This window comes from Corvus kubaryi, unplaced genomic scaffold, assembly GCF_017639235.1.
Source record: "Corvus kubaryi isolate FWS band 111438036 unplaced genomic scaffold, C.kubaryi_AGA036_p1.0 70, whole genome shotgun sequence".
NCBI classification, from domain to species: domain Eukaryota; kingdom Metazoa; phylum Chordata; class Aves; order Passeriformes; family Corvidae; genus Corvus; species Corvus kubaryi.
The window spans coordinates 2,883,934-2,909,944 of record NW_024582058.1 but is presented as its reverse complement, the minus strand read 5'-3'; the positions used below and the strand labels follow the sequence as shown (position 1 = coordinate 2,909,944).

General features: G+C 39.4%; 1 protein-coding gene across 5 annotated transcripts in view; it reads left to right on the top strand.

Moving 5' to 3' along the window:
• PLCB4 (phospholipase C beta 4) overlaps positions 1 to 26,011 on the top strand; it is a 186,930-nt gene that overhangs the window by 6,162 nt on the left and 154,757 nt on the right. For 4 of the 5 annotated variants that reach the window (XM_042049252.1, XM_042049250.1, XM_042049251.1 and 1 more), the window contains exon 2: positions 13,551 to 13,610. The gene's annotated coding sequence lies outside the window, so the exon portion shown is untranslated. Of the gene's footprint in view, positions 1 to 862; positions 1,226 to 13,550; positions 13,611 to 26,011 lie in introns of those variants that run through there. The other variant, XM_042049246.1, reaches the window with a different exon arrangement.

Genomic DNA, 26,011 nt, shown 5'->3' with positions numbered 1-26,011 from the left:
AAGTGTGAGTTGAAATGGAATATGAATGCCTTATTGGGAAGTAGGAAATAGAGCCATGGAGTGGTTTCTTTGGCAAGGCTAACGTGATCTGTTGAACCCAACAGAATTGGTGTAATTTTTTCTATGAAGGACTGTGATCATGGAAATGAAAGCATTGCTGAAGAAGGCGGGGAGAGAGGCTGCTGAATTCTCTGTAGGTTTGTTTGCAGAGATGAGAAGGAAGCACAGATCTGTTAAAAGAGAGGTTGGGTAGCATGGTGACTGCAAGGCAGGCAGGGGCTGTTGGATGCTTTGATTTTACTATTTGTTTTTCAGATATAGTTCTTGAGGATTAGTGCAGATTAATTGGGTGCTCTGGTGGATTTGGAGAGAGCTGTGCTGCATATCTGACATCAGCAAAGAATAGACTGAGTAATTACTGCTTTCTGGTCTTTCAGCCTGTGTTATTTGTGTGCTGCTTCCCTAGCAAAAGATACTTAGAAATAGTTGTCATACATTAAATGCCAAGGGAAGATGGAATGTGGTTGCAGGTATATCAGAGCAGATTGCAAATGAGGTGCTGCAGTCTGGCACAGGAGCTGTGAGTTGCAGGTAACGTGGATACTTTGGCACCCCTGCTTGGCTTGTCGTTTTCACACTGGAAATCTCCTGTATCCGTGGATGCTGCAGGTGCGGTGAAGCTCTCGGAAATTCCCCTCAGCGTGTCTGCCATCCCTCACATGATGCGCTTATCTGCTTTGATTGGAGAGTTCCCGGGCTGGAGGAGAAGGTGGGGGCTTCGGGGGGCGGGGAGCGGTGTGACCTGGGAGAACAACAGAGGGCTCAAATAGGGCAGCCCGGGCGGGAGGAGGCTCAGCTGCGGCTCGGTGTCCCGGGGGTGCTGCCGGTGCCATATTCCCCCAGGCACAGCAGCTGGGGCTCGGGGACCCTGGTGGCCTCCTCTGCTTGGTCTGGGGCTGGCAAGGAGCAGTCCCCGCTGTACATCTGCGTTTGCCCAGGGGAAGGTCCTGGAATCTCTCTGCTGCAACTGAACTGATACAGAGATTCATTTCTTTTTTTCCCCAAGCCCTTCAAATCTGGCAGTATGTAGCAGAGTCTGGCTCTGGCTGTTCTTTTTGCTGATGCTCTCGGTTTTGGCTCTGAAATACAGAGTAGCTTTTTGATGACCTGTGCCTGTACCAGGTGGCTGGGAAGAGATAGTGCTTCTGAGAAGACCTTGGCCCAGGTGAGGACAAACAGCAAAGTTTTTTTCAGTGGTACAGGTTGCTGCTCCTCTGCGTTCACACATCACTGGTATAATTTTGCTTTTCTCAAGCAGACTCCTGTCTACTTGGATGCGTCCTGAAGTATTGTGTATGTTTGGCTCTGCATGCTTTTAATTTTTTGTTTGTTTTTCTTTAGAAGCTGAGAAAGTGCTGGAATTGGCATATGTGTCAAGCCTGGTAAACAGATGTTGATAAAATGGTCTCCTTTGAGATATCCTAATGAGAGCATGAGCTTAACTAGAAAAGCCATATGAAAATAGTTTGTGTGCCATTTCATCTGTGTGTCTTTATGCAAGAAAATGTCTTAAATTAGTCTTTGCATCAGGTAGTGGGAGTATTTGCACTGCTTTTAAGGGAGTAATACTATCTCTTCCCTGTGGAATTAATGAAGACTGGCACCTTGGAAGAAGCATATGGTACTTAACTGGCCCTGCCCCAGGGAGAGTTAATAAGTTGGTGTGGTGCTGGTGGGATCTGTGAGCTGTACTGGTGCTTTTGTGAGTGGATGTATGGATTGCGTGCTTGGGAGACAGTACCTCCAATGGCACTCCTGTGACCTCAGCTGCTAATGATGATCACAGAGATGCCTGTGGATCCAGCAGGGAGTGAAGATGCATAGAGGCTTAGAGAGGCAGGAAAGGATAACAGCAGGATCAGTCCTTTACATTTTGCCTTTATCTCTCTGGAGAGCTGGGTGATCATTACTGTGGGGAAATGCTGGGTGTTGTTCCTATTGCATGTTTGTGTTTGCTGGGTATGGAAGGGATAAATCTTCAGCTCTGCTGGTGTGGTTGAGTTCATTTGGAAGAATTCTTACTAATGAAGTTTGTACTGCAGAATTGTGGTCCCCATGTGGATAGAGGAATCACAGCTCACATAGACCTTTATCTGGTAGTCCAAATCATGTGAAAAAACTAAATATTCTCTGCTGCATCTTCATTTTAGGTGCTGATTCTTTGAATTGCAGTCTCAGAAAAAAGATGTTCTTTTGGGTTTTGGCTAGAGTGACAGTCTACCAGTTGATTTATTCGGGGTTTGGAGGGACATATTTTTGGTGGGTTTTTCTTTTTTTTAAAGACTTGAAAAAGTTTGTTCTTCTTATTTGTAATGATTTTTTTTGTTTGTTTTGTGTGGATTCCTGTGTATTAGTTTCTTACAGCTTTTTCCATGATGAACTAAAAGCCTCATGTAACCTAATTGCATTTCCAGATGTGGGAAAATCAAAAGTATATGTTTGCAGTAATTCTTTGCTGTACAAACACATGTATTTATTTTGTAAATGCTTTTTGTATTTTAAAACACATGAGGTGAAAGCAGTACTTTACAGGAGTAGCTGTGAATTGGCATGAAATAGGTTACTTCTGAAAAAAAAGGTGAGCTTTATTGCTGGGGATTTTTTTTTTAATGAAGCCTGTGACACTTCAGTTTTCAAAACTGAAGCAATCTGCCAAGAAATACATGCTCTGATTTATATACCTTTGATTTAGTTATGCTCAGTTTGTAAACAGTGCCTGGTAATCTTCCCTGATCTCATCCTGCTTTAATTTCTGATTTACCCTTGAAAAGACACTACTCACTTTAATCTGGAATAACCACCTCCCCTCCCCACAGTGGAACAACTGAATAATAATATTGTGAAAACAAAGACCTAAGTGCAGCTCTCAGATACCTGACACATTAAAAACATCAATTGAATTGATCTGAAATTATGTGGAAAAACATACAGGTATGTTTTCAGGTAATTTTGAATCATCAGATGATTGATTCCGTGAGTGGTTTTCCATGATTCAGGTGCTGAGCAATGTGGCAATACTTTTAAGGCTTTTGAAAACTGGAAAACAGTTTTTGATTCTCACAGGTAGAAATGGCAGAGGAAATTGCATTGCTGTGTTAGCAGTTACATTATTTGATTTTAAGGAATTGGCTCCATCCCACTGTAGTTTAGTGTCAGAATGTTTGCTGGGTGTTTTCATTCTCTTGTTTTTAAGTGGAATTGTTTTCTTTACAGAAGACAATAGTAGTACAAGATACGAGACTTTTTTTTCTAGTTGTATGAAACTACATTAGCCTTTTTGTGGGTTTCCTTTTTGAATTATTTAATTTTCACAGAACCTTTTAGGTTGGGAAAGATCTCTCAGATCATTAAATCCAACCTAGGACACAACACCACCATGGCACTGAGTGCAACGTTGAGGCTCTCCTTAAACACCTCCAGGGGTGGTGACTCCACCATGCCCCTATAGGGCAGCCTATTGCAGTGTCTAATCAGCCCTTCTGTGCCTAAACCTCCCCTGGTACAGCCTGAGACCATGTCCTCTTGTCCTGCCACTGGTTTCCTGGGAGAAGTGGCCAACCCTCACCTGGCTACAGCCTCCTTTCAGGGAGTTGTATTCCCTTAATATAAAAGGATGCATCTAAAAGAATAGTCCATACCTTTAACAGCATTTAAATGCTCATGAAGACCGTCATGAATAATTTGAAATTTTAACCAAAACTTGCATCTTGAAGGTATTGCTTTGTCTGGCTCCTTTAAAAGATCTGTGGAAGTATTTCTTCAAAGCATCACTGGAAGTAATGATCAGAGCAAGGTGTCAGTTTTGTGCTTGTTTTTTTAAAGAGCTATAAAACTATATACCTAAAAAGTTTTAAAATTGTGGACCTATTTTTTTCAGGTAAGCTACATCTCCTCCTTAAAAAGTGATTGTTAATTTAAATTATAACCACTTTTCTGGTAATATTTCTTGATTTCATAAACTATTACCTAAAATCTTTCAGTTACTGAAAAGCCAATTTATAGTTTCAATTAAAAAGAGCTTCTGTATACATGCATAACACATTAATTACACAAATAAATTTCTGGCTGCTTTTCTTCTTGTAGAAGTTGATGAAAAGATAATGCTTCTCAGTTAATTTTAAATCATTTAAAGCAAGTCTTATTTAAACATCACTGAAAGTGGATTAATCCTTTTCTTTCTTCCATCTCTTCCTGCTATCATCACATCTTGGGTTTTAGAAACTAAAGAATGTTGTCTAAAGGGCTTTGGCAGGGAATGTTTTGCTTATCTCAGTGGTCTTCAGTCCAGCTGGTAATTAGCACTTCTCTTAGTGACTGAAGCATAATTTTAACAAGATTTGGCTCTTCCTTTTCAGCACTGTCTATTGACAGAGCGTGGGTGTTGCAAGCAAGTAACCGGAGTTCATTTGAGCCTTGCATCTCAAAATTCAATTCAAAATCATCGTGCCTCATCTAAGGGGCCTTTTGGATGGTTGTTGAAATTTATCTATTCTCTCTTACTGTAATACTGTTGACTGGGTTTGTGCATCTGCAGTTTTATCAGGGATGATTCATAGGCCAAAATGGTGTTTGTCCACTTAATGGTTCATTCCTTCCCCCTTTCAAAAGGAAAATAATGGAAAAAAGCCATTCTATCTGATAGATAATAGCTTCTCTTTTATTGTTTGGCAGTGTGTGTTTTATTTTTTTTTTTTTAATCTTGAAATTTGACCTGATGAAAGAAAGGTAACGAGAATCCAAACAGTGTCAGGACTTGGCAGGGGAATATGCCATGTATGAGAAATAAAACTGACCTGAGTACAGCACACTGCAAGTGCACAAACCCTTCAGTCCTTCAGAGCTGGAGATTGATTAAATCAGTCTGTAGTTTTTGCAGGTGAAATAGTTAATTTGGCTTCAGAACTTTATTTGTTCCCTATGGGCTACACATCCAATGGGGCTCCATCTATCCCTTCCAAAACAAAGTGTATGTCTACAAAGCTGGCCCAAGCCTTCTTGTTTGTAAGATCAGATGTCAAAAGATTTCACTTTGTCAGGATGGAGAGATACTGCTGGAATGCTAGAGGATCACGCTGAGCCTGATATAATTTCAAAACTAATTTTTAGCTCAGTTTCAGGAGAACATGGAGCTGCTGTTAGGACACATTTGATCCTGTAGGAGCAATGGTAATATTCCTGGGTTAGAACAGGTAACCCTTTGTGACACAGGAGGAGAGGGGCCCAGCCTGAAAGCTCTTTATTTGTTACTTGGTATTGTTTTGGTAATTCCACCACCTAGTCCCCTTTCCCTCTCCCCATGTCTTTTGGGCATGGGCAGAGCTGGTTGTAGTGCCCTTTAAAAATCAGATTTATTTGTTCTAAAGCTCGACTTGGGTTAAATACAATAAGACACAAACCCTCACCCACAGTGTTCTGATTAGGTATTTTTTCAATATCTACCTTAAATGTCACGATAATGCCTGACATGAAGGCTCATTGTGAACCACGAGATCCAGAGCAGCTTTCAGCAGTGCACATCAGAACAAGTGCATAGTTCTAGCCTTGAAAGTATGAACTGAAGTACAGCACAATGTAAATGTCAATTCAGGAATGTTAGGTAGGTTTCGTATGATCCCTTAAGGATTCTTTGTTCATGGCCTAAATTGCAAGGTTTCTGGGGCAGGGACTATCCTTGCATTATTTATTTTATGGCATTTATTACATTGCAGTCTTTATTATTTTTTATTCAACCTGGTTGGTGCCCATTTGCTGATACTCAGATGAGAGAATACACTGCAACACAGCATTTTTAATTAGAATATATATACAAAACTGATTTATGCAGATTAAAAAGAAATGGCATCCATGTTCTTCAGTTCAACATGCTGAAGTATCTAAAGGTATAAAGCAGCTTTCAGACAATTTCATCTCTTTGTACTCCAATTGTTGAGACCTTTTTTAGCGTGGTGAGATGACTTCCCCAAAGCCTGCAGCCCATGTGTGTTAGCAATGGGGATCCTGGTGAATTACTTCTTGACCTTGACTTGGAGATCAGAATGTAGCAAATCAGGAACGTGGACATGCTCTACCCGGACAAACTCCCAGGGGTGCAGGTTAATGTATGGAGCAAGGCATTGCTTACACTGCTCCCACTGATGTGCCATGCAGTCTTAGAGGCCATTATCTTTAATACCTTTGTTATGCAATAGATCCAGTTTTGATTTTTAGCCCAGAAAGAGCAAAGTTTCAGTTTTAGAAGCACAGTCTGTTACAGGATATTTGTCAAGCAGTCTTTTTGCTTATGGACATTGACAGCAGTCTTGCAGCAGAAATGAAAATGTGTTTCTTGGTGTTGTTTCTAAGTTTGAGGATTCCCTATTTAAATCTTTTAAGTCAGAACATATCTCAGGAACACCTTTTTCTTCTTTTTTTTTCTTCCTTTGGCAATGGTATGGACACAGTCTGAATCAGCAAAGCTGGCTTAAAGGGACACTCAAGTCAAAACCGTATGTACATATAAAAAGGAATTTTCTTTTGCAAAGAATCAAAGTAGCTGCGGACATCAGGCCTAACGTTGAATGTTTTAAAACTAATTTATATGGGTCGTGTAATTTCTGTTTCCTCCCTCTTTCTTTGTGTTCTGTGAAAGGCACCAAACAGCAAACCCTGAACAAGCTCAACTGCACAGTTGGATGAGAAAATAAATAAAGAGGCTGGGCAGAAATTGCAATCTTACAAAGCAAAGACCTAGAAAGATGTTTCAGCTATGCTAAAAATTATTTACACTTTGCAGTCTTGAAGCTCTCAGTGATCTAATAGTGCTTCTGGAATCTCTTTTTTAGGCGTTGTACATATTTGTTAAAAATGCTCCTTCACCCAAAGAATTTATTCCACTCGAATAGGAGGAGCCAAAAGCTGAACACAGTTTTTTGGTATATAAGCAACAGAAAAGAAGTGTGAAACATTTCCAGCTACATGTGGTTAAGATCAGCCTAAAAAATCAAGCTGCATGTTTTAATAATTTTTGATCAAGTGGGACTTCAAAGATTTTGACTTCCCTTTAAAGTGTAAATTTTTGCATTGGACAGTGTAGCACAAACCAGCGCTGGCTGCCATCAGATGAGATTTGCTTCAGTGCAGCCAGCAGCATCAGGCCCAGGATGTTTGTACAATGAGGCTTTGTAAACCTCCACTGCAGAGCTGCAATGCTTTGATCTGTTTACTGGACAAATCAAAATTAAACTGATGTCTCCCTTTTTTTTTTTTTTTTTTTCTTAGGAGAAACTAGCACTCAGGAAATCTGGCTGGCCATATCAGATTTTGCCCCAAGAAATTGCATTAGTTTAAAAAAGAGGCATTGTACTCACAGCTTAATGTTTAAACTCAGTGTCAAAACGTTGGGGCAGAATAATGCACACCGATAATGCAAATGGTTTTCTTGGGTGGGTTTCAACTCCTGTGCTAGTATCTGGGAGAATATGTTTACTTTCTTGCATTGAAATACCACGCTATTTCCATCACGGTAATGCCACTTTCAGCTAGCTGGTTGCAGCCAGGTTCTGAGATAAGAAATCAAAATTGTTTTGAAGTGTATCTCTGTTTATTACAGTGTAACTTTTCTTTTATACTTCATATTATCCAGTGACTAAACATGTTTACTTTAAACCGGCTATGTGTTCCAGGTGGGTAGAAGCAAAACAAAAGTGCATTTGAGCCAGTTGTAATTAAATTTCAGCTCTGTACATTTTGTCAAGACAAGAAAAGCTGCTGGCATTTAAACCTTGCAATGCATTATGGAGTGACTACCAGTCAAATCCTACTATGGAATTAAAACAAATTGGAAAGCAGAGTGAGAAAGGGGAAGAGAGGTTTGTGTGAATTAAATGACTATGGCCTGTGGTTTGCCAGGCTCTCTTGCTTTTGTCGATGATGTCTGGTTATGTAAACTTCTTCCCACCACTTTCTTCTTGAACTTGCAGCAAAGCAGTTTTGTGTGGTGTAACATCTGCTGGCATAAAAGTGGTTGTAAATAAAAAAATCTTTACTGTGCAGCCCAGTAGGAAGGAAAGAGAGTGTGGAAAGGAGCATTCTCTAGAAACACAGATGGCTTTAGATATTAATAATGTTTTGTGAAATAATTTTAAAAATATGATTGCCAAAAGAAGGGGATTGTATGAAGAAGCTGAGTGCATCTATTTGGTACATTTGGAAGAATTTGCTGTTAAACTTTCCTGGAGGAGCATGCCCAATGTGATCAGCCATGTACTCTCCCAAGAGTGATGGGACCAAGAGGTTTCCATAGAATGACGGACCCATTCTGTGTTATTTTGCACTGTGCAAAATAATCTTGTATTATAGTATGGTATGTAATTATCTCAGTAAATATGCAGGGAGAAAAATAATGCTGCTTAATCCCTTTCTCTTGCTGTTGAGGAGGATTGGGATAATAAAAGTGTAGATCACAACATGCTACGTTAGAGCTGCTGGCCTACATTTCAGAGCGAGATTGGCAAGGAGCAGGCTCCCAGTTTCTGGAACACGGAGTACATCCCAAAAAGAATGATTAGGCTGTGGTAGGATTTATGTGATGATGCTGAGCTTTCCCTGGAGACATTAGATTTTATCTTAGCGATATGAAGTGCTGGCAGCTGCTGGCTTGCTGGCCTGAAAGGAGTATCCATCCTCTTCCCATCTTTTCACCTGCTGCATGTTCCCAGTGCCTGCATTAGGTGTTCGGTTTCCGTTTTGGAGTCTAGGATTGCTCTTTCCTTTCTGTTCTCTTTGAATTATGGTGAGACACCCTTAAACTTTACTCTTGGTGGGAGTGCAGGTTTTCATGATAATAATTCATTTCATTGGCCCAAGCAGAGTAAAAGCATTTACCCATAATTGACCTGGATTCCTTGTAATGCTGTAAATGAAGTCCTTGGATTGTTAATACTTTCATCAGCAGTGAGTAATTTCATAGATTGAAAGCCTCTTAAACTGCAGCATGATGATTTTGGTTCCAGAGAATTATTATAGGTGACTAAAAATTGAGTACTTTTTCTTCCCCCCCCCCCCCCCGAAAAAAGAGGAAAAAAATAATAACATTCCTAAACCATAGGTAAAATTCCCTGCAGGAGCTGCAGGATAGTATATAATTACATCCAAGACATACTGAAATTCTCGGAGTCAAATTGCAGATTGCGTTTCTTAGTTCTATTACATTTGCATACTGATAAGAGTTTGTAGTAACTGTTCTATACTGCACAAATGCTGCTGTTGTTTATTGCTTGGCTTAAATTATGTGGGGTTTATCTATAAATATAACTCATTCTCTGTACAAAAAGGTCTAAAAGATTCTATTATCTAGAAATTGTTTTGGAGGGTGCACTTTATTATCAATTGATATGCTTTTCATGAAAGAGAATCTCTGGGCTCCAAGTACTTGACATCTCTGTGAAAACAGTCTGCCTGTTTCAGGAGTGCAGTGTCCTGAATCTTGCTCAGCAAACATCAAGGAGTGATTTTACCTTTCAATTTAGTTATATGCACATTGATCCGCAGTCAAGAACTTCCTTGACTCATGACTTCATGGCTGGAGGCAGATTAGGACTTAAGGGTCAGTTGTATGTGGTATTATTAGCAGGAGGCTGTATGCTCTCTTTGATTAATAAGTTTCTGACTTAGTGAAGCTGAATGCAACAGCCCTTGAGAGAATTCTGTGGTTTATGAAAGTGATTTCCATTGTGGTATTCCTATGACCATTAATTGTGTTTAACTGTGTGTGGTTACCTGCTTTTTTTGTCTGTTTTGGGAGTCATACTGCCAAGGTTTTCTTTACTTGGGATAAACAGCCATCTGTGCCTGTAGTCAGTGCCATCCAGGTCAGAGTCAGTGCAGAAAAGGTGCAGAGCTATCTGGTAGCTGAAGATGCTGCTGATCCTGTGAGTGAGTACATGAAATGTTCCAGAAAGACATGCCAGAGGCTCAAATTATGTAATGCCTCGAGCAGGAAGCCACCGAATTATGTGTGGAGTGTGTCAGCAGCAACAGACTGATGTCCCTGGCAAGGCTCCACTCCAGGAAGGAGCTGGGGTTTCTCAGAAGCCTCACATGAGAGCGAGAGATGTGGCAGTGAGGCCCTGGCTGGAACAGCCTGGCCCCTGGAAGGCAGGAGCTGCTGGGAGGCAGGGTGCTGACACCACATCACTCAGTGTGGTTTCCTGTCCCCAAGTGCGAGAATGACAGGGAATTTTTCAGGTTTTCCTTTTGCCTTTGCGTGTTTGTGGCTCTTCTGTTGTTTTGGGTTTTTTTTTCCATACTCCTAGATCCTGAAAAAAAACTTAAAAAGAAAGGATCTTTTTAGAAACTACACATCCAGACTAGGGATATACAGGCAATTCATGTCTGAAAAATGTTAACAGTTGTGTGTCTAAAATTACCTAATGAACTATGGTTGAAGTTCCTTTTTGGCACAAAATGAGTGAAGGTTTGGTAGGTAATGATCATTTCAGTATATTGACAGACTAAAATTGTCATGTTTAAATTAAGACTCTAATGGTGTCCAATTTTCTAAATTGGGTGCTTGTACTTCGCTTTTAATTAGAAGGAGGCAAAAGGTCCTTATTGGAATTCTAAAGTTATACTCTGGGTAACTCAAGGAGGTGATTATCTGTAACCAAGTATCCATCAATGGGAAAGTCACAGACTTGCAGAAGTGTGTTGCTGTCAGGTCATTCTCTCTGAGCATTTCAGATTGATAGGTGACAAAGAAACTTGAATGTTAGATCCCTGTGGATGAAAACTTGTTTTCTTCTTGAAAATAAAAATAAAATTTAAAAAAGCTCCACTGACAAGCCCAGAGTCTTGATGAAGGTTGTCCATCCTTTTGCAGGATCATTATGATTTAGCTGGGTCTTTTGCAAAAGTAAGTGCTCTCCTGGTAGGTTAATAGGGGGTTAAGTCATGAAGAGAGAGGAAACCCATGGGGTATATTTAAGGTGACAGTAAAGGTCAGGTGACACTTGAAGAAACACTTCATGCTTTACTGAATAGTAGTGAAGAAATGTGTGTTGTGGCCAGAATGAACACTGGGTGCATCAGAATTTGATGTCTCCACACCTGCCTTGGTGTTCAGGTGCAGCTGAAATCTTGTGATACCTGGCCAGGTGTCCAGGAAGTGAGGAACATCAAATTAAAGATCCTTTACAAAATAAAGCAGGCATCAAGGTACTTAAGACCAGTTTATTCACTTAAAAAAAAAATTATTTTTCTTTAAAACATGAGAAAAATGAAAATTGTAGGGTTTTTTTATTTTAGCATTTACACCCAGTTGTGGAATGAAGGACAGACCTGAGGCTGCAGCTGCTGTCCATTCCCCCATCAGTTGTTCTGTTACTGTGAATTACAAGCTGCTCAGTGTTTCTGTAACTGAGGCTTCACTCTGGCTCTAAGCATTTCCCTCAAAGAATTTACAGTCTCACTGAAAGGGCCACTGGAGATTTTGGACACAAATAAGCTTCTGAAGAAATACTTAACTGGTGAAAAGAGAGAGAGAGATTTTTTGGTATTTGCATGACTAGAAAGAAACTGATTTTCTTCATTAAATTTATGAGATTGTACTCATGTGTTTACATGGAACATGAGAAATTTCAGGGCCCAGTGGCCATTCTGCCCAGAAAGCTGTAGATGATTAAAACCAGTTGGGAAGCAGGTTCTGTTTCTGTTATGTGCATTAGGCATGGTGGGATGCTTCTGATTCCAGTGGAGCTGGGCTGGATTCGGTGCTGATGTAACCGTGTTGAAATCTGACCGCAATCTGCAAGACAACAAAAATGTCTGAGGTGTATCTTCTATTGCAGACTAACAAAGTAGTTCATATGCTTGAAAAGATTCTTGTCATGTCTTTGTTTTCCCAGCACAGACTGGGAGTTTATTTTAGCATTAAGTTGGCTCTAGCTGACCCAGAAGTAAGTGTAAGGATGCTTTTGTATGAAGCTGACAAGTCCTGGAGACCCAGTGATGTCTTGTCATGTAATTATGGGCTGCTGAGGTCAGTCTGAAAGTGCACCAGCAAAATGAGAGAGTTTGAGGCATTAAAAAAAAATTTAAAAAAATAATGGAAATCACTGTGTAGTCTCTTACCAGAAGAGCATGCTGTCAATATTTAATGAGAACAAAGTATGTAGCCATCATCCTCTCAGCATTGCTATTTATGATTTGGAACAACTTCTGTTTTAATAGACATTTTTGGCAACTTTGGGCGGATTAGACAGAAGAGGAAACTATTTTCTTTAACTGCCCTCACTGCTGTAATTGTGATTGCTGTGGTTCTCAGTCCCTCTGGTCTCGTACTCAGGGTGTTTTATGCACTGTGAGTTCTCAAAGCAAATGCTAGACCCACAACATGCTCTGGCTTCCCTTGGCTGAGACACTTGTTTTCTGCAATCTGTTTCTAATATTGAGATTTTTTTCGTTCTTTTTTTTTTTTTCTTTCTTCTTCTCATAAAACTTAAACCTCATAAAACTGAAAAGTAGCAGGTTAAATTTAATTCTGCGTATGCACCTAGTGCATATTGAGATGTTCTCAACTTCAGGCTTCAATTTATTTTTTCTATAAAGGAAGAAAGAGGAAGCTTGATGGAAGAGAGAAAAATACAGCTTCTGATCTAATGTGCAGGAGCTCTTGATAGAAATTCATTTGAAAAAGCAACAGTCAATTTCATATTATTTTCAATAATGCTTGAAGACATTTGTTGGGTTTTTTTAAAATAAAATACTGTCTCTTACAAAACACGGATTTCTAATCTGAATTCAGATTTGACTTCATTTTTGAGCACTCTTTTGTCATTTTCATTCCTGTTTCTGTAAACCTGCTGCTTTGCTTGCTGAGAGACTTTTGTGCTCATGGAAATCAATTGGGTCTGTGCATTTTAAAAAAAGAGGGGTAAACAGTAACACCCCCAAAGCAGCCCTGCCCACTTGTGCTGCTCAGAGGTACAGAAGTGTTGGATACCCCTGTGCTGCTCCTTCCCCTCCAAAGGTGGGGAAAGACAGAAGAAGTGGATGCTTTCATCCTTCCAAAGTGTTGGCAAAAGCAATGGAGCAAATATGTTTTAGCACTAATAACAATGGCATCATTTACTTTTTACCCAAAGCTGGGATGATAACGAGACCTGATTATATATCTCAAAATATTTTATTTTCCCTGCTCCTGACACACTGCTCCATCCTTGGTCTCCATTGTGTTGCTTTCCAGTTTTAAATGCTTGGAAGAATGGGTACCATGTGTTCATTTCACCTGAAGCTATGATGCTTCTGCTTAAATAACAGGAATCTCAAAATAAAATGAACTTCAAACAAAAACCCACTGAGCACACAAGATTTATTTGCTATAGTGTAAATATTCTGATCCATAAGGAGAAATTATTTCTGGGGGAAAAAGAAGGTCTTGAAGTAGTTTGCTGTGATTTTATTAGGTAATTAAATATGAATATGCACAATTAAGCCTTTTTTTTTTTTTTTAGGGAAAGGAAGACATTCTCTACAATGTGAATTTCTATGGAGTAATCTCTGATTTTCAAAAGGTATGCATTTTCTGTTCTTTGAACATTTTAATTCTGTTTTTTTACCAGGTTATTTACTTCAGGTTTAAAATATGGTTTACTGTTGCAATGCTGCACTGTCCGTATTAGTAGAATGAAAAATGTGTTCTGAAAAAGCAGAAGTTGGGGTTCATTAGAGGAGTGAAATTATTAGAAATTTAGGTCATAACTGCAAATTCAGAGGGTGCTGTGCTCTCCTGAAACCAGATATCCTGACATTAAGGAAGCATGTGTGTGTGAGGTTGATCAGACACAGACAGATGAGGATATTCAAAGTTCTCAGAGCCCTTATCCTTTTGAAGTCTAACATTCTGGGAAGTGTGGATGAGTAGAACTTGTGTGTCCCCCAATCAGGCCCAATAAACTCCCGTGATAACCATTCCTAAAACAGCTGCAAAGGCAACTTAAGTGCTGGAGTTTTATGTGGTTCCAGCAGATTCTTCTCACCTTGAATTTGTGGAGAACAAGTTTTTACTTTTTTTGAGTACTCAGAGATGGGTCACTTGCACACCAATTTATATTCTCTTCCTAGTCTGAGTGAAGTTTTATCCATCCTGCTGGCACAAAGGATTCTTACCCTATTGGCTTCTGCTGTCTGAAAACTACTTTTCCTTCAGAAGCACCAAGCTGGCACAAAATCCTAATTGCTTTAGCAATCCAGGCCTTGAGCAGGCTCAAAAGGTTGTTGTGGCAAATGTTAGTTTCTGGCTAATCCTGACTGAGACCTCAAGCTTAGCTTAGGTGAATTCTTTGATTCCTGTCCTACTGCACAGGAGCAGAGCAGGGCACAGACCTCATGCATGACTCTTCCTACTGAAATTTTTGGAAGTGATAATGATGAGATGGTGTATTTGCTTTTTGTTGTTCATCTAAAACCATACCTAAATTTGCCTGAGAATTCTGCGATGTCATCTGCAATGAAATCATGTGAGAAATCTCAGATGAGGATTCCAATTGCTGATGGATCTGCTTTAAAGGGATCTTTAGTAGGAAAATTTCAGTGCAGAAAAAGTCATTGACACCAAAGGATATGGCTGTGGTGTTGATCTAGAATTGTAGAATTAGAAGTAATGGTCCAATGGTTGTAGGCAGTGCTTTACCTATCCTACCTTGGCATTAGTCATTAAAACACACTTGTTTTCCTTGTTTTTCACTCCTGGATTGCTTGTTTATCCATGTAGTGTATGCCACAAGCATTTGGGAATCTGTTGCACTGTGACCTGGTGTTCTGTCACAGTTGGTTTGTTTATTTGTAACTGACAAAAATAATTCTTCTGTGGGCACAAGTACAGTTTAAAATAATTTAAAAAGAAGAAAATAAGCCTACGTTGGCCAGAAATAGCTTTCTTGGAAAGTAGAAACTTCTGTAAATATCTTCTTAGAGCAATGGTCTGAAAATACAGATAGGGCTGACTTTTTATCCAGGTGCAACAATAGAAATCTTACTAGTAAGAGACTTAGAATGAATTCCCATTAATGGCAGAACTGTTGGTTCATTTGTTAAAACTGATAAAGGAATGGGAGATGAATGAGTTTACCTAGAGTGTCTATTACATTTGATGCTTTCAGAATAAGAGTTAATAATAGACAGAAAAGCCACTTTGGAATTAGTGAAGGAAGTTAGGGATGTTGCTTTCTATTTTCCACTGGAACCCTTTTTTACCCATTTAACCATAGCATGCAGAAGGATGTGCCATAGGCTTTACACACCACCCTGAAAGTCAAAGACCTCAAAAACTTTGTGAACAAAGGAATAGTCAATTCCAGAATTTCTGAATTTTTGAATTAAGTAAATATGAGGAGAACTTGGCTCAATAACATAATAAAAGTAGCCCCAGGCAGTCACAATTTGTACAGCCAGTTTTAGGGTCTGTGAACAGCATGCTGCAGTTAATACTGGTTGCATTGAAGATGACTGGGAGAGGTTTTCTGGGTAGAAGCCTGTTAAAATATCATATTGTTAAAGATTAAGTGAGGCCATTCTGTGCTATCCTGTGTCTCATTACAGTGTGATTCCAGGCAGTGTTTCTTCAGGAGATGAGGTCAGCCAGTGCGTCCTTAAAGGTTTATTCTGTTTACACAGTGGTGGGTGGGAGGACAGGGGTGTGCAAATGGGAGATGGTGCCTTTATCATAACACATCATTTACCTGTAATCATGTTCCCCTTAGGAGAGCATTAGTCATGTTATTGAATAATCAGGAGCTGCAGGAACTTTGACCCCTCTCCTACTCTGAAAGAGATTGAGCCGAAGATAAGGCTAGCCAAAGAAAATCCTTTAAATAAACTATGGTTTCCAACACCGTTTAAAGGAGGGAGGGCTGAATCCCCGTTCAAGTTTGTAGTGTAAGACTGGGCATGATGTTCACTGGGCATTCCTGATTGGAATAATAATTAAAACAATGTACTGCTCATCACAGTTAGCTCATTGATTTTATTCATCAACACGTCGTAGTTGATTTTTATGGAAGTGAAATAAGATCCCTGTGGTATATTTACAGAATTGCAGGGTTTTTTTGTAAAGGACAGAGCCTGAATATTTGGCATGTGCATTTTTGGTCAAATTACCTGTGCCCCTGTGGGAACTTGTGTGTCACTGTATCTCTGAGTTGGAGAGCTAAGAGCAGCATTCCTTGGCCAAACCTTGATGAAGTTCTCTCTGTGTAATCTGCCTGCTACAATCACAGAAATATTTTGCACTTGTTTTTCTTGTGCCAGTGTGGAACTCTCACACCTGCTGAGCATAATTTAGGATGAGTTTTAGTCCCAAAGTATTTGCTGCCTGCCCATTATAAGGGGCATGGTAACCGGTCCCAAAATGGAAGTGGCACTTTGTAGGGAGGAATAAAGAAAAGTTGCCCTTCTTGTTAGAGATCAAGGCCATTTGCTCAGATTGCTGTTGTCAAAATAAAGAGGTTTCCACTCCTAGCTTTAGGCTGTGTCTCCACTGGATATCTTCTTACTGTCCCTGATAAACACAGCAATTAACGTATTTTGTGAGGGTATTTTCTCACTGGGCTGGATTTTCTATCCATTTTAGCCATGAATCCCTTGTTCTCTTAATCAAGTCCATTGAATCCTACAGCCTATCTGACCCTTTATCCATGTTATCTGTGTCTTCTGGAAATTGAGTTCTTTTAGTCTGAGAACTTATCTGCTGTTCATAAGCAACATGCATAGCTTACTTAGGTGGGGTATACACGGAGTTTCCCTTCAGATGGCCAATGTTTTCTTTATAATAAAGTTCTCTTATTCTTAGCACATTTCTAGGTCAGGAATGCTTAAAATATCTTCGGTCATTAAAACTTGGAGTCAACAGTATAAAACAAAAATAGAGAGGCAAAAGAAAAATAAATGAAGCTTACTGCATTCAGATGAAGTATTGTTTTCCAAATATTCCCTGCTGCTTGTGATCATGTTGTTGTCTTTGTGCTTTCCTTTGGAAGACTGTTCTGTTTAATTACAGCTAAATCCAGCATTGTGCAGACCTTTATGGTGAGAGAGGTGAGCATGGACAGGGCAGAAAATGCATGTAGTGGCAAAGGTCTCAGCCTGAGAAAGGTTGTTGGTTCAGAGAGGAGGCAGAGCTCTGGGAGCTAAAAAACAAACGATAACAAAAGCATACTGATAATTTATGGCAGTTGTTACTGTCTTGGTTGTCAGGTTCTCTGCAGTTGCATGTACATTTAAACTGATAAAGAAAATAGAGGCTGGGAGTGAGACTGGAGACTAATTTCTTATCCCTGTTCACACCAATAGCCTGTGTTAGGAGTGAGGCAGGGACTGAGCTGGCCCAAAAGCAGACCTGATAAATAACATTCTAAAAGGTCATTTCTGATCTGGAGAAGAGAAGGCTCCAGGGAAATCTTATTGCCACCTTTCAATATTTAAGAGGGTGTTAAAGAAAGATGAGGACAAACTTTTTAGTAGACTCTTTTGTGACAGGACAAGGGGTAATGGCTTTGAACTGAAACTGGTTATATTTAGGCTAGATATAAGGAAGAATTTTTTTTACAGTGAGGGTATTGAAAAACTGGAACAGGTTTCACAGTTAAATTGTGGGTGCCCCATCCCTGGAAACATTCAAGGTTAGGCTGGATTGGTCTCTGAGCAACCTGGTCACATTGAAGATGTCCCTGATCATTGCAGGAGCTGTTGGACTAGATGACCTTTAAAGGCTCCTTCCAACCAAAAGTATTCCATAATTCTGTGATTTTTTTTTTATCTGAGTTTTCATTTTTTCTGCCAGAGCAGACATTAGTGGTGAAAGAATGAGTGACTGGTGGACTTCTGGAGAGGACTCCAAAGTTTATCAGACTGCTGCCTTAAATTGGTCTGTGGTAGGTCTGTCTTAAACCACGCCTGAATCATCAGACATTCTAATGCAGAAAAAGGGAGGAAACAAATCTTGGCTCCTGTAAATTTTAGTTGTTTATGATAAGAGTTGTCTTAGGCTGAGAAAGGTTGTTTTCTTTGTCTGTGTATTTCTTTAAGTGACTAGCTTGTAAAACTGTCCCCTGAAAGATTTATCTGCCATTCCCTTGGAAGGAAAGACTATTTGCTGTTTTTTGAAAAGGTTATGTAAAGAACTAAGTCATGGTGTTGTTTTATTCAAAGTTTCTGTTTTATCAATGCCTGAAGTTAAACCTTCTTTTAAAATGTGTGAAGACCTAGGTTTGTATCCAAAAATGCAGAGTGCGGGAAGAATGGGTCAGAAAATGAGAGGCACAAAATGGCACCTTGTACTGTTTGGCCTCAAGAAACCCTGAAGGAAGTGAAGTTCTCGCAAACCATTTTGTTCTGTGCAGGCTTAGCTCTCTAAAACATGTTGGGGTTCTTTATGGCTTCCCCTCTCCCCCTTCTTTTCTTTTTTTCTGGTTGTTTTGTTAGTGGATTGAATTGGATCCAGGAGCAAACCAGAGCACAAGAGTCTGCTGTAATTATCCAGCATGAGTGTGTGTCTGGAGATGGAGAGAGTAGAATAGAAGGGAGTGGAGGAAGGAAACTCTTCCCTTTCTTGTTTCTCAGCCTACACGAAGTTGGCATGACTCAGTGCCCAAGCTGGAGGGCAGTGGTGGCAGAGATGGTGAGTGACATTCCCATGTTCCCGAGGGATCCCTCTGCAGATAGATGAGTGGGATTTTTGCCACTGACTTCAACCGAGGCCAATTATGAGAGAAATGGAGAGGGAAAGAATAAGCAGAATGAGCTGAAAAGTATGGGGAGAGCTGCGAGATGAGGGAAGCAAGGTAGCAAAAGTGGGAAATGTAATAATAAAACTGTCAGATACCGGAAATACTTACGTGGTGGGGAAGAAAGCAAGAGGTCATGTGCACAGTTGAGTTTGGGCAAAATGTTGAATTCATTTCTGACTCTCTTCTCCTGTTGAAACTATCTGCCAAGACCTGCTATTGATACAGCGAGATTACTGGCCTGTTGGATGCTCTCTGTTAAACTGATATGTCTTCTTATGTCACATTAATAGTGCATTCATCTTTAGCCCTTATTGTTTTCTGGTGAAGCCAAAAAGGAAAATTACTAAATTATTGCCAAAAAATGCATTGTATTAAGAAAGATTTTTTTTTTTTTCCTTCTGGCATCTTGAACTACTCTAAACCCTAAAATTGTAGAAAATTTCAGAGGGATGTTTGCTCTAACTGCTTTTGTGGTCTGATATGGAGGAGCAATGTTTGGTTGAGTGTAAAAAAAAATAAAATATCTGTAAACTGATGCTAATCGAAGGCAAAACTCCACAGTATCTTACGGCTTTTCCAGAGCTTGCTTTTGTTCTACTGTTCATATCTTATCTGTTGTAATTATGTTCTTAAAATGAGTATTGCAGTAGAGAACAGGGAGTGTGTGTGTGTGTGTGTGTGATGGAGTCTGCCCTACTGCAGCTGTTTACCCAAACAAGTCCCTTTTGATCACAATACCTGTGAAAACTGCAGTCTGAGAAGGTGGCATGTGCTGTTCCACATCAGAATGATTTCTTGGAGGTAATGGAAATACCTGTGGCAAATCGAATTTACATTCAAAACTTCATTTGTAATCATTGCTATTATGATTTCCTCTTTCTCTGTGCACATACTTTGGATCTACTAAGTGTAAATTTTCCAAACTCGACAGGTTGCATAAGCCAGAAAAGTAGGAAATAACTCTCAAAAGGACTGCTGCCAGATCTCTGAAGCATGTATTGAGTTGTTTGATCTGAAACACAATGTGTAAAAGTTGCTGTGCCAAGTTTTGAAAGGTACAGTATGTGGAGTGATGAGACTGCTGTCTAGTTATTTTCTGTACCCAAAGGGGAAAGACAGACAAAGAGGGAATGTTGTTTATTGCTTATTGACGCACATGCCACTTTTCAGTTGTTTATATTTGAGCTGTTGTTTCTTCTTCTCAAAACTAATAAGACTTGTTAAACATCACAATGAAAAGCAGCAAGTAAATCTACTTAGATTTCATAACTGCACCTTTTGCTCTTTGATCTGTACCAGACTGAAAATTTGGATCGTAAACAAGATCACTATGAGGTCTTTTGTAGTCTGGGTTAGCAGTTGGAAGGACATCTCTGGAGCTACTGTAGATGCTACAAGTATTTCTTGTGTTGATGGTATAAACTGCTTTTTCGAGATCTGCAGCCCTTATCTTGGGCATTTGTACAGTTGGAAGACTTTGCCCATTTATGCTGGGTTTGCAGTGGGTGTTTTTATAAAGGACCTGATGATCAGATTCCTCCCTTACAAAGGAAGCAGCGCTTCACTCACCTCATTAAATCAGATGGGCAGACGGTTATCCAGGTCCTAGTTGTGAACATTTGGTCACACAAGCCCGTCTGCAAGTCATCTGGGTCCGTCTGCCTGAAAATTAGTTGGATTCTTTTTTTTTTTTTCAGTACAGGCCTTTATGGCCTGCTTTTGTGTCAAGGCATTTGTTTTTAAGGATGTAGTAAGCAACTAGCTAGATATTCTGAAAAATCTAAAAAATAAACTTCGTGGTTTTAAATTCTTTTTCTTCAGGCCCTTTTCTACATATCTTAATTGAACAATTTGTTGCCTGGATTCTATAGAATATTTTTTTTTCTCTTTAAGTTGTGTTTAAACAGAGTTGGTGAACTGAGAAGTTTACCCTTTTAAAATGTTAAGCAGTTTGAGGCAGTTTCCAAGTGCATGTTTTGAAGGAAATCAAAGGCTTTCCCCTGTTCATCACTGATATATCAGCATGGAGGCTCTTCTGTTGTCACATACAATTTGGAAAGAGATTTTTCATTATCAAGACTTCTCTTTTCAGTGTTAATTTGCGCTGAATTTGCTGTGAAGGTGAGGCTGTGCTGGTGGGAGGGCAGTTGTTGCGCCTTCTGCCCAGTCAGTGTGTTCAGCAGTTTTGGCTTGGCTGTGCTTTCCCTGTCCCTCCTTCTCCTGGCAGTGCACATGAGCTGGCAGCAGGTGACACAGGACAGCAGGTGACATGAGAGCAGGAAATGATGCCATGGAAGCCACTACCTGTTGCATTTGTGGCTGCAGCAGAAGGTGCTGAAGTCAGTATTATAAACCCAAACCCCAAGCTCTTTGACAGTTTACTGCTTATCTTTGCTGTGCTTTTTATTTTTCCTTAAGGACCGTGTCCAGAACATGAGGTTTGTTTCCTTATCTTGAGTATTTTTGCTGGCACTTGATGTGACTTGATATAAACAATGTGAATTCAAGTCAAGTGGTTAAATGTTAAAACAGCTTCCCACATGTGTTGGTTTACTGTCGGGGAAAGAAATACAGCAGAAATGCTGTATTTGACCACTAATCAAACATTTATTATTGTTGAAAGAATGACCTGACAAGGATAGAGCTGGACTAAAATGTACAGGTTGTATTCCATGGAAGTGAAAAGCTTTATTAATATTTGAGGAATGGCTTTAATTAGTCTGACTGTTGGTAGGTGTGTTCATTTTCTCAATGTACATCTGATATAGCATTTTTCACCAACTTATAATTGGCAGTTTCCCATAGGAAATAATCATTATTGGTATTATAAAAGCACTTTGTATCTATCACATTTGGGAAATGAAAGTTTTGCAGAGGTCAGAATAAAGTGTGCCCCCAATTATGCTAATAACTCATACCAGAAATGATCCACCAGAAGGTTTAATAGCTTGGTAGTCCTCTCTAGATTTTCTGAGAACGGGAAGAATTAATATTACGTTTTGACACTTTACAGAAAGGTGAAAAAAGTAATCTTCCTTCTCTCTAGCTGTGGAAGTTTGTACCTGAACTCTCTCAGTTGCTTGAGAATCTTGAAGTGTTGGGTGGGTTTCAGCTGGGATTATTTTGGGTTTTTATTAAGAATTCTTTTTAAAAGCATTTTGTTCCTCTTCACACTGAAGTTGGTATCTTTTTTTAATGATCCCCTGGTTGCAAAAGATAGCATGTTTTGACATTTGGAGTTGTCTGTAAGTTTGATTTGGAATTGACAATATAGTCTAATGGACTGATTCTTTTGCTAGATTGCTGAAATAATTTAAAATAATAACTTGATAGGAAATATTAAAAGTTGTTAAAAAACCCTCTTCATAAAGAAAATTTTACTGCAAACGAAATTTTAATTTTGCTTTTCACCTGCCAAAAAAAGAAGAGAAAATTTCCTTTGAGGGGTATTGCACATCTGCATTCAACACCAAAGACTGGAGTAACTAAATCATCCAGAAGTTTTCCAAACATCACAACAAATGTTCAGGATATAATTAGTTAGAAATTATTGGATCCTGGGTTCTCTTACTTGTGTAACATGTCCATCAGACAGATTTCCTTAGAACCAGGAGCTATGTGTTGCTTGAAATGGCTCTTTCTGTTTGTCATTTTGAGGCTAAAACATTACTAAAAGGCTAGATGAAATAATTTACTCCTGAGAGTGATTATCCTTATACATCCACAGTTCCTGTGCATCTCCTGAGTTGTTAAAGAACCCATTAGGGGGGCAGTCTGAAAGCTAACATTTACAAATGTCTGCAAATTGAATTATAAATGTGTCTGGTAAACAAAATGTTTGCTGCACTGTGTCAGCTCCACTTCGAGGTCTGGCTGTACCAGGTACGTGTGTTCTGTAAGATACTTCGGGAAGATATAAAAGGCAATGCAATAAATAGCTCAGATCCACTCATCTCAGGAGTTTTTTTAAGTGTAGAAACATCTTTCATGGCATTTTTTACTTTAAACTATTGTTCCTTTTGCAGTGAAGTGTTTTCTGTAAGCTTTACTTAAACAGAGATGCGGATGGTTTATTACTCCTTTTAGAGGAGCCATAAATGGGGAATATTGGCAAGTCTGGCACTGCAATAGGAGGCTGTTAGAAATTTGCCTGCCCTGATTTTATGGGCTGCACTAGGAAAGCTGCTGCTTCTGCTTTACTGGAGGTGTTGTTTTGCTGCTTGCAGCCATTAGGGTTATAGCAAGACTGCCTTCATAAAATGTCTCTTACGGGAATGTTCCTTTAGGACAATTTTTCGAGAAACAGTGCCAGCAAGGCCTTTCTTGCACAAACATTTCTGTACTGAGGGTGTTCTGGTGCAGCTGACCACGCGTGTAAGTAAAGAGAAGGACAGGAGCAGGCTCTTGGTGGATGTTAAACTTCAGTCTTGGTTTTGTCCTCCTGGGAATAGTTTCCTGTTTTGGCATTTCTTTATTTTTCCATTGTCAGTTGTGATAAATGCTTAATACTAAGTGCAAAGACCCTTTGTCTCAGCTGGCTTTTTATACTCAAGTTCTCTCTACAGCCAAATTACTCTTCTTCAACTTACACACCTCAGTTCAGTGAGGGGACATTATTAACTCCAGTCAAGCTGTCTTTACCTAGAAGATTATTTCTATGCAAATGTTGTGAAGGAGGGATAAAGGCAAATTTGTCAAACTTACCTGGTAAAACTCACACACATGAGATTCCATGAAGGATTCTGTTTTTCATAGCCTGCATGGTACAGTCCAGAACAAGTTTTCCAGAGCAAATCCTAAGTTGTGAGTATGGGGCATGCCACAGAAGGTAAAGTTAAGGCCCAAGAGTATTTTTATTCAGCATATGTAATGAAGTACATGGCAGTATTTACATTTGATTAGGTGTGCACTGCTCTCCTTACTCGGCTATGGTTTCATTAAACATTCAAAATGGTGTGGATTTTATTCCATAACTATGTGAACAATTAAATCCTCTGAAATTTTTCTGACTGTCCTAATTATTTTTTCTTCCATCTGAAGCTTTGCTAATGCAGGTCTCATCACTGTTCACTCTGCCAGAGAGTCAGGTATGTCTCCTGATGGTACTTGTGCTTTTAGACCAATGGGGACAAAGTGATCCAGTTTTTCCTTCCTTCCAGGTACAATTATGCGTCCCAATATAATAAAAATAAAATGATTGAATATCTACAGAGGTTCATATGGCATATTTTCCATTTATTTTAAGTTGGGAAGCTAAAATATCTTAATTGACAATCCCATAAGGTTTATTTTTTATGAGCTCTCTTTTCTCTCTGCGGTTCTATATTTTCAGGGTATTGCTAATTCTGTAAATTTAGCTATCAGAGTATTGTAATTTAAGGCCAAATCCTTTTCACAGTTGAAAGAAAAAATTGAATGGTTTTATTGGAGTAGAATCAGATTTAAGGGGCAGAGCCTGAATAGTTTTTAATTATTCTAATCCCTGGACAGCTTTTCAGCCAGGACACTTCACAGGCACTAATAACATTTTCTATCAGTTGAGTTCCCCCTGATGTAAAATATAAAGATCATGAGTTTGCTGTATAGCCTGCTAACATCAGTGGGACCAGTTTTTCTAGTTGCATTAACAGGCTCTAGGAAAGAAACCATATAAATTTGTATTGTGGTGGTTTTGTGGAGTTTTTTTGCTTGTTGTTTTTTTTGACCTTTCTTTCCCATGGGTCACTTCAATTTATTAACTTAGTTGGCGACTGTTGATATGATCAGGTCTTTTCACAAAGTCTTGCAGCTCCTGTGGCAGGTTGTGGTTGAAATGCTTTATTTTGGTGCCTGAGTGTCTCGTCTTCCTATCTTGTACTGATGCAGGAAAGCAGAGCATAAGAAGAGTGATGCTGGTCAATCACAGTGATGGTTTTCTTCTTAATAAGCAGTTAATTCTTTAACCAGGCAGGTGTTGCCATTCCCACTCCAGTTGTACTGAGCAATTTCAAAAAGTGGCAAAGTTTTGTTCACCGATCAGCAAATAAATATGAAAAGAACTGTGGTAGAACACAGTACTGTGGTAATGGGTTGGGCGTTTGTGTGACTCTAACGTGCCAAATTAATATTTCCATTTCTTAAAAGACATGAAGAAATATGTCTCAGGATCTTATCTTGAATTTAGCGTGGTTGCAGATAGTCTTGCTGTTCTTTTCTCCATTTGGCTTGAATGAGAAGAAATACTTATACCCTGCTTTTGTTTAAGAGAACCCTGAATTTGCCCTGTAACAGAAAACACCAATAATTGAGGAAGCTGTATTAGGTCCTCTTATTAGGTGGCAAAGGAGATTTTGTTCCTTTCCATGCATGTGCAGAAGGACAAAGAGAAGTTCCTTCCCTATGGCTTCTCTAATGAATGATAAATAATGCTAAGCAAGTAAGAATTTCTAAACCCTGTTGAACCAAGCAAATCATGTGGTCACTTCTTTTTTACTCTATTCTGCTTTTAGCAGGGGGTACAAAAGTAAATAACGTATTTATTTGCTACTACGACAACAGATAAAATTCCTGATCTTCTTTTAACGTGAATGGGAGCATTGCTCTTCTAGTTTGGCATGCCAGGATTTCACCAGCTGTGCCTACTGGCTGCAGAAGTTGAACTAATTAAAAGCTGATTCTATGTTACCATTGGGCTGGTGGTGCTGGAAGTAGTACTTGGCCTTGTCATGGATAATGTGCTTTTCATCACCAGTGGATTCTTCTCTCTCATTTTTACTGACCACGTGCAGTCACTGCTGCTTACATGATGGTTGTTCAGCCCTTTGAGGTGCTTTCCCATACTGTATGAATTTGCTTTTTGAATTATGGGAGATATTACAGGCCACTCCCAGGGGTCAGTGAATTAAAGCATTCCTGCAGAATTGCTGAATAACAGGGTAGAGCAGTGTGTAGGTAAACATCTTTTGGAGTCACTGGGGTAGATGTGTTGGACCACAAGAGTCAGTGTTCAGAGCTAAATTAAAGGTCAGCAAAACACAGAGTTCCTTCAGAAGTCCAAAGCACCATGTGTGTTTGAATCTGGTTTTGTTTCTGGAGACATAAAAAGAGATGCTCCACACCCAGAAAAGTAGCAAAGAAACAGGATTTGCCAGCTAAAGGGTGTGAAGGGGAAACGCATGTATCTTACACCCTTTTATTTTGATTTTTGTGCT